The sequence below is a fragment of the Grammomys surdaster genome, unplaced genomic scaffold, assembly GCF_004785775.1.
Source record: "Grammomys surdaster isolate TR1022 unplaced genomic scaffold, NIH_TR_1.0 278, whole genome shotgun sequence".
In the NCBI taxonomy this organism is placed as follows: domain Eukaryota; kingdom Metazoa; phylum Chordata; class Mammalia; order Rodentia; family Muridae; genus Grammomys; species Grammomys surdaster.
Window position 1 is genome coordinate 7,062,094 of NW_021604719.1, and position 7,431 is coordinate 7,069,524.

A 7,431-nucleotide genomic window follows, 5' to 3' on the forward strand; every position below is an offset into this window, starting at 1 on the left:
TCCATCATCAAGAGAAGCCAGAGCAGGAGCTCAAGCAGGAAACAAGCAGGAACTGAAGCAAAACCCATGAAGGATCTTTGCCTAGGGCTCACTTTCATGGCTGGCTCAGATTGCTTTCTTATACAGTCTGCTCAGAGCTGGCACCACACACATTGCGCTGGCCCTTCCCTCTCAAACATCAATCAACAAGAAAATACCCCCACAGGCTAATCAGATGAGGTAACTATTTAATTGAAGTTCCCTTTTCCCAAGTGACTCTAGTAGGTGTCAAGTTAACAAAAGCTGACCTGCACACATTACAAATTCTACATTTGTTTCAACAAAAAGAGTAATTCTCTTATTGCTTTCTAGTACAGTGCCGCTCATAATGCTAATGTGCTTACTGTTGAATCTGAAAGTATCACCCAAGTGGGTTCATGTTATTCCTCTGAGTCTTTGGGTCAGAAAACTGCATGCTGTTCTGACCTCCAGCTTTTAAAGTCTTATCTCCCTAAAGCAAAGTAAGTAACTTAGATGAAAGGAATGCTTGCCTAATGTATTAGTGCCTAAAAGAATCTGGGCTATTTCTAGAAGTGTGTGTGTGTGTGTGTGTGTGTGTGTGTGTGTGTGTGTGTGTGTGTGTGTTGTATGTGGCACATGGATGTGAGTATGCAGGTTCTTGCATCTGTGTCTGTAAGCATGTAGAGGCTGGAACAGGATGTAGAATGTCTTCCTCTATTGATCTCTGTGTTACATTCTTCAGACAAAGTCACTCACTGAACCAGGTGGTCATCATTTCTTGGCTAAGCTGGCTGTGTGACTCTTCCCCATGGCTGTAAAGGCACATACAGCTATATTTGGCTTTGTTTATGTGTTCTGGGCATTTGAACTCAGGTCCTCATGCTTGCAGAGTAAGCACACTTACTCATTCATTGAGTAATTTTCCCAGCCCTTCTAGGGTGTTCTTCACAATAAAATATATCAGAGTTACTACGACATTCGTCAGTAAGCATGCATGTAAAGCTTAATCTTATTAATCCAGTGAAAAATCAGCAACCCAATCTCTACAGCCTATATTTTCCTCTCAGTTCCCAGCTTTCAGTGTATAATGACACTGTATACATGTCTGTCCTTCTTTCACGAGGCCAATTTCTTCCCTATTAATTAACCTCAATGCTAATTGGGTTATCTGAGTTCTACTTGTAGACTTTACTGAAAATAACAACTTTTCCATTATGTCAGCAATCAAAGCCAAACAAAATTGGGATAGTGCCGGTGATCAAAGCTCATCAGGGAGATTCAGGGACAAAAAGGGCTTTCTGACTTCAAACACTTTCTGCGACAGTGTTAGCTGTCATTTGCTTACTTTTAAGGGCAATTTCGGAAGGAATTACATAACGCATATGCTAAAGAAGGAAAATTCAGCCACAAGGCCATGTTGATTCTCCTGGATCTTTCAATCCACTTCCCTCTACCCTTGCAACAGCCTGAACCTGGGAACAGGTAAGATGATTCAATTTGCCAGATGTAGCCAAACAAGATGAAGATAACTGTTGCTCAGTTTTCCTGAAGACCCAGTCACAGTGAACAACTTTTACAGATGCTTTCCTGTGGTGAGATGCAAGCATGGGTCCATGATCAGTGGGGTGAGATGACACAATACCCAGGGTCAGTCTGGAGGTCTTTCCCAGTGGAGAATGAGGGCAGGTGGGAACTGTAACAACTCCCTTTCAAATCCACTCTCCTTGAACTCTTGCAAAAGATGCCACCAACTATCTCTAAAGGTCAGTGCTATCAGTTTCATGTGCTTGCCATTCTGCTCAGTTTCATAAATAAATGGGAACAATCTCAAATATAAGTCCTACTAGTCCTGATTGGGTAGAGAGATATATTCTTTCTCTGTCTCTCTATCTCTGTCTCTATCTTTCCCTGTGTGTCTCTTTTTGTCTCTCTATCTCTGTCTCTCTGTCTCTCTCTGTCTCTCTCTCTGTGTGTGTGTGTGTGTGTGTGTGTGTGTGTGTAACATCTAACACTCCCCCTCCTAAGGTACCAATGACAAACCAAAAACCAAAGTTTGATTCTATGAAATTTCTCTGGGGACCCAATGAGTTTACTGAGCATACTTACAGAGCACAGGTGAGAGGTTACTGAAGGGTATTGGAGACCACAAAGAACTGCAATAGGAAGCCAGCTCCCAGCATGGATTATAGGTTCCATATAGCTACCTAGATGGAGTCCCTCTCCCTAGTTTTCTTGCAACCTACCTACTAGGCCCTCTCTAATGCCCCAAGACCTCATGCATTTATGACAGAATTACATCCAACTGGCTGAGAGGAGTAGCTGGATATTCCAAGTGAGTGTCCTACGACATTCCCCACCCCTTCTCCTCTGAAGGAATGGCAACAGTTAGCAAGCTCAGGTGTGATGATCTTTGGAAGCAGACACCACTAGTCTTATGAAGATGAAGGTCACTTGGCTTAGAGGACAAGGCTGTAGAGTTCTGTCTGTCCCGTTTCTAGCATTGTGGAGAGCTTTCCTCTAAACTCCTGCTCTTACCATTACCCAGCCACAGCTTCTGCTTGTTCAGAGCAGTGGAGCATATACAAGCCGGATGAACTGCTGGTAAGTGTGGAAATTTCAGATACAAATCACAGTGCACTGAAGGACCATAACAGTTAGGTTTCTGCATTGTACGGTCAGCACAGCTCGGGTTTAATTAAAGCACTCAATCGCACCATTACCAATTTTGGTGACAGTTCAGGTATAAATATATTAAGCACAATTCTTTCCAGGCACAGCTTGTCAGCACTCTCCTTAAATGCCCTTTTGTCTTCTCCAGCTTTCTTCCAAAGCCCTGCACTTTTAGCTTATAAATGATTAGTACCTGAACACTTCTACCTCCGGGGTGCTCAAGTTAAATTACTGTCTTTAGCCTTTTTCTGGATTCCTCCGGAGTAATAAGTCTCTTCTGTTGAACCATAATTCCTCCCTTTTAGCTTTAATCAAAACTGCATTGACATCTCAACCTCGTCCCTCAAATCTGACTTCTTTATATCTCTTCCCTCTCCAGCATGGATATAAGCTTTTACCAATCCCCGACATCAAATCTGATATTCTCCATGCTCTGAATACTGCTTGGGTCCCACACATATGCCAGGGTCTATTCTGTAGGTTAATGGTCCATGTGAGATCAGGATACACAAATGTCCCTCATTAGAAGTGCTTATACTCTGTCAGGCAGATACACAAAGCAAGAAAAGGAGTGTCCTACATAAGTGTTGTTAGATTATGGTTGATACTTTATTAAATGGCCACATTGTGAATAACCTTTCGGGGATGACTTGGCCATACTAAGAGATTCAGCTAAGGAGATGACTTGGGGGAAAGAGCACCCAAGAATAAAATACCAAGTTGACAAATGTCTCAGGCATGAGGGTTAGTACCCTGGAACATTCACAAACAATAAGGTTGTGTGGCTAAAGAAGTATGGCCAAAGGGACAGGAGGGATTCAATGACCCTCTTCAACATGTGCCCGGTACAATAACCTCCTTTGAAACCTCACAGTATATGTATCTATGTCTAAGCAGTCTCTATACATTTTAAAGTAGTCACTAATTGGTGGGAATGTAAATTTATGGAGAATTCCATGGAAGATCCTCAAAAAGTTAAAAGTAAAGCTTCAGTATGATCCAGCATCCCCAACTTGTAAGTATGTGTTCAGAAGAAACAAAGTGAATATCTCAAAGAGGCATCTGCGCACCTCTGTTCACTGTAGCCCAACAGACCATATATGGAAACAGCCTGAAAACCCATTGATTGAAGTTGAGTGGATCAATAAGACATGTACACATAGAAAAGAGATGCAACCATAAAAAGAACAAGCTCCTGCCGTTTTGGACAATTCAGATAGAGCTGGAGGATACTATGTTAAATGCAATACACCAGACACAGAAAGACAAATATTGCAGTCTCCTTTAATATGTAATCCAAAAATGTTAAACAGTGTTTGCTAAAACCAAGAGTAGGAAAAGTGGTTGGCAGGGTCTGTGGGGTGGAAAAATGGAGATGTTATGTCTCTGGAAGTGCACATGTGCAGAAATGAGCTCAAGATGAACTAAAGACGAATTCTGGAAGTTAGCTAAAAAACAAGCGTTCCTTGAAAACTTGTGAAATGGCTTTTCTGTCTGCCCAAAGAAGCCATTTCCCTTCCTGAAGAAAGGGACACATGGCTCTCCGCTGATTTATACCTATGGTGCCTATCAACATATCAAAGTCCATGCTGGGCTCCAGGGTCCTACAGTCACTATTAACATGTGCACATTATACATTTTAAATTCCACTTTAGCATTCTAGTTCCTCTCACTCATGACCCTTCTACCCTAACCTCCCAGGCCTGCTCCAGCCCACAGGCTTCCCTCCCCCAGTTACTAGTCTTCCTTATAAACCACATTTTCCACAATCACCAACCCCACCCCTCTTCTCTCATAGATAGCCCTGGCCATGACCAGTACACTTCTTTTTCTTTCTGCTCCAGACTCTTCCAAATGCCCTTGAATATTTTCTCTCTCTTACCTACAAGAAAATCATTCCCCCTAATAGAACAACCATTTTGGAGTTGCTTTACTCTTCTCCTCCACATAGAAGGGAGATTTTAGTCCAAAGGTTCAAAGGTAAAGTTCAGAGAGAAAGGTAAAGTCCTAAGTTTGGCCACTCATGTAGGTCAAACACTCAACGTGTTAACTATGGTTGGCAAATATATACATCTGAAATTTTCTAGATCACTTTCTAAGACAGTGTTCTTACTATAAGCCCTAAGAGATAAGTATGTGGGATGCTGATTGTGTTGACTGATTTGATTATGGAAATCATCTTGCAATATATAAATATGTCTAATCACATTACACTGTAGGTATGTAATTTTGTTGATTATACCTTGATACTGATGGAATAAATCAATACAAAAAATTGTATTCCTGAGTAAAAAAAAAATCTTGACCCAGCCTAGTCTTGCCTATCCCTAAGAATGGGCACTATTTCCTTAGGCCTAAAATGCTTGAAATTCCAAAACTGTAAAATAAATAGTTTTTTCTCTGAATGGAAGACATTGTAAGTTCTGTTAGATGTTGTGGGGAGAAGCAGAGAGTGATGTGGAACACAAAGGAAGGAACCTCAAGAAAGAGATGAGTCGGCCTTTTGATGGTGGGTGGGCAGAGCAGACATACAGATTCCCCTTGTGGAAATGATGAAAGCTCTTCTTTGTCCTTGTTCTTGATACCATCTTCTAGCAGGCAGCCATGAGAACAACAGCTTTAGGAAGAGTGTTCTTAAGTGTATAATACACATGGTCCCATAGGTGAAAGACAGACGATACCCCTGAATCCAGGAGCTAACAATGGTCTTAGACTTTGTGGCTGATATCATTTTAAGCATGCACACTCTCACCAATTCTGAAGCTGCTGATGCAATTTTCCATTCCCAATTCCACACAGGAATCTCCTGAAGATCTTCTGAGAATGGCTGACAGGGTTCAAGCCCATAAATTCTGACTGAATTATTCTGGGAGATAGCCTGGACATCAGAATTTTTTTTTATCTCCCTAGGTGGCTCTGATATCCAAACAAGGTTAAATATCACTTGTGATCCATTAAACAGTGGGCCCAAAGATGTTCCAGGTGGGCCCAGTGCATCCACAGGAGCTTGTGCAAGAGGGAAGCAGGAGTCAGAAACAGATGTGGTATCTGGAAGGAAAGAGTAGAGTGATGTGAGGAAGGAGCCATGAGCTGAGAGCTATGGGAGAGCGACCTCAAAATTATTTCTCTTAAAAAAAAAATAGATTCTCCCCTAAAGCCTTCTGAACTTTTTAACTTGAAAACAATTGATTTTTATTTGTAGTTAATTTCCTACAACATCAGAACATACAACAATAACAGTAAAACTACTACATCTCTGTTTCGATCAATAAATCTGAATGGAACATAGATTACACGTGTGTGTGTGTGTGTGTGTGTGTGTGTGTGTGTGTGTGTGTGTGTTTTAAATTTCCCAAGCAGTAATAAATAATGTATTTATTTAACTCTGCCTGATTCTGGGTCCTGTTGGGTGGTAGCCAAGCAGGAGTTTCCAAGCCTGGAGGTGAGTGTGGGAAAGCAGGGTTTGGTGACTTGTGGAGTCTACCGCTTTCTGAGGTAAAATAGTCCCACCACAGCCAATTCACCTGGCTTCACAACCTCCTTGCTTGCTTGCTTCCTGAAAATGCAATGATCTCTGCAGAGCTGCTACAAACTGGCTGCAGCTCACACCTGGGAAGAAGGGTGAGTGAGTCTCACAGCCTGTTTGAATGTACCCACATGAGGCTCCTCCAGGGAGAACAGCCTCCTCCCTGAGATTGCCAGAGTTGAATCCAGAGCTCTGCTAGGATCTTTCTGTCATCCAGCAAGGGTGTTTTTTCCAGCTCTTGTTCTTTTAGGTATGTTCTAGGGATGAACCATGCAGTATTTAACAACTTACCCAGTTTATCTTAATACACAATGCAATATTTACTGGGTCAACTATACAAAGCAGTGTCCTAAGCCCTAGAGATATAACATTTTAAAAAGGACATTTTCTAATAGAAAAAAAAAGACATTTCCATGCATATATATTTAAAATTTGCTTCATGGGACTTTTTTAATCCCAGTGAATAAAAACATTTATAAACAAAGAAAATATAAGGATTTCAGATGATTTATATCTACAAAGAAGTAAAACAGACATGAGGGTGACATTAAGGTTTCAAATAGGAGAATATGAAAGGCCTTCGGAAAAGGTATCAGTTGGACAATGATCTAAAAGTTAGAAATGGGGTGAGCTTGGAAGACCTCCCAGGAGATGGCATTTCAAGGGACAGGAACAACACATAGAAGGGTCATGAGATGGAAATACACCAAGAGAACTCAACTTTGAACAGCCAAAGAAAAGAGTTGTTTAAAAAAAAAATCGAGATGGGGGGGGATGGGGAAAGGGGATAACATCTGAAATGTAAATAAATATAATATTGAATAAAAAAATCAAAGATATAACAGGTGACAAATCACAGGGCCCTGTAATCTGAATAAGACATATTGAGTTTATTAGAAATATCAGGAAAAGCAATGTAAAGATTTGTATTAATCTAAAACTTTGGATTTAAGATGAGTAAATACCACCTTGGTTTGGCCTTGTTATTTTAGGATGTGCACATTGTTACTGTTGCTTTTAATTTACTCATGCAGTCTCTTTCCTTTAATTGAAGTATTTAAACCATTCACATTTAAAGTGATGATTTATATAGTATAGTAACTATCATATCTATAATTATTTTCAATCACTCTCTACATAGTAGATAAGGCTGCTGGCTGTTTCTTGGAGTCAAGGGTGTGTAGAAAGAGCCAGTTGACCGTTTCTGATACAGAAGAAGGGGGGTTGGGAAGGCC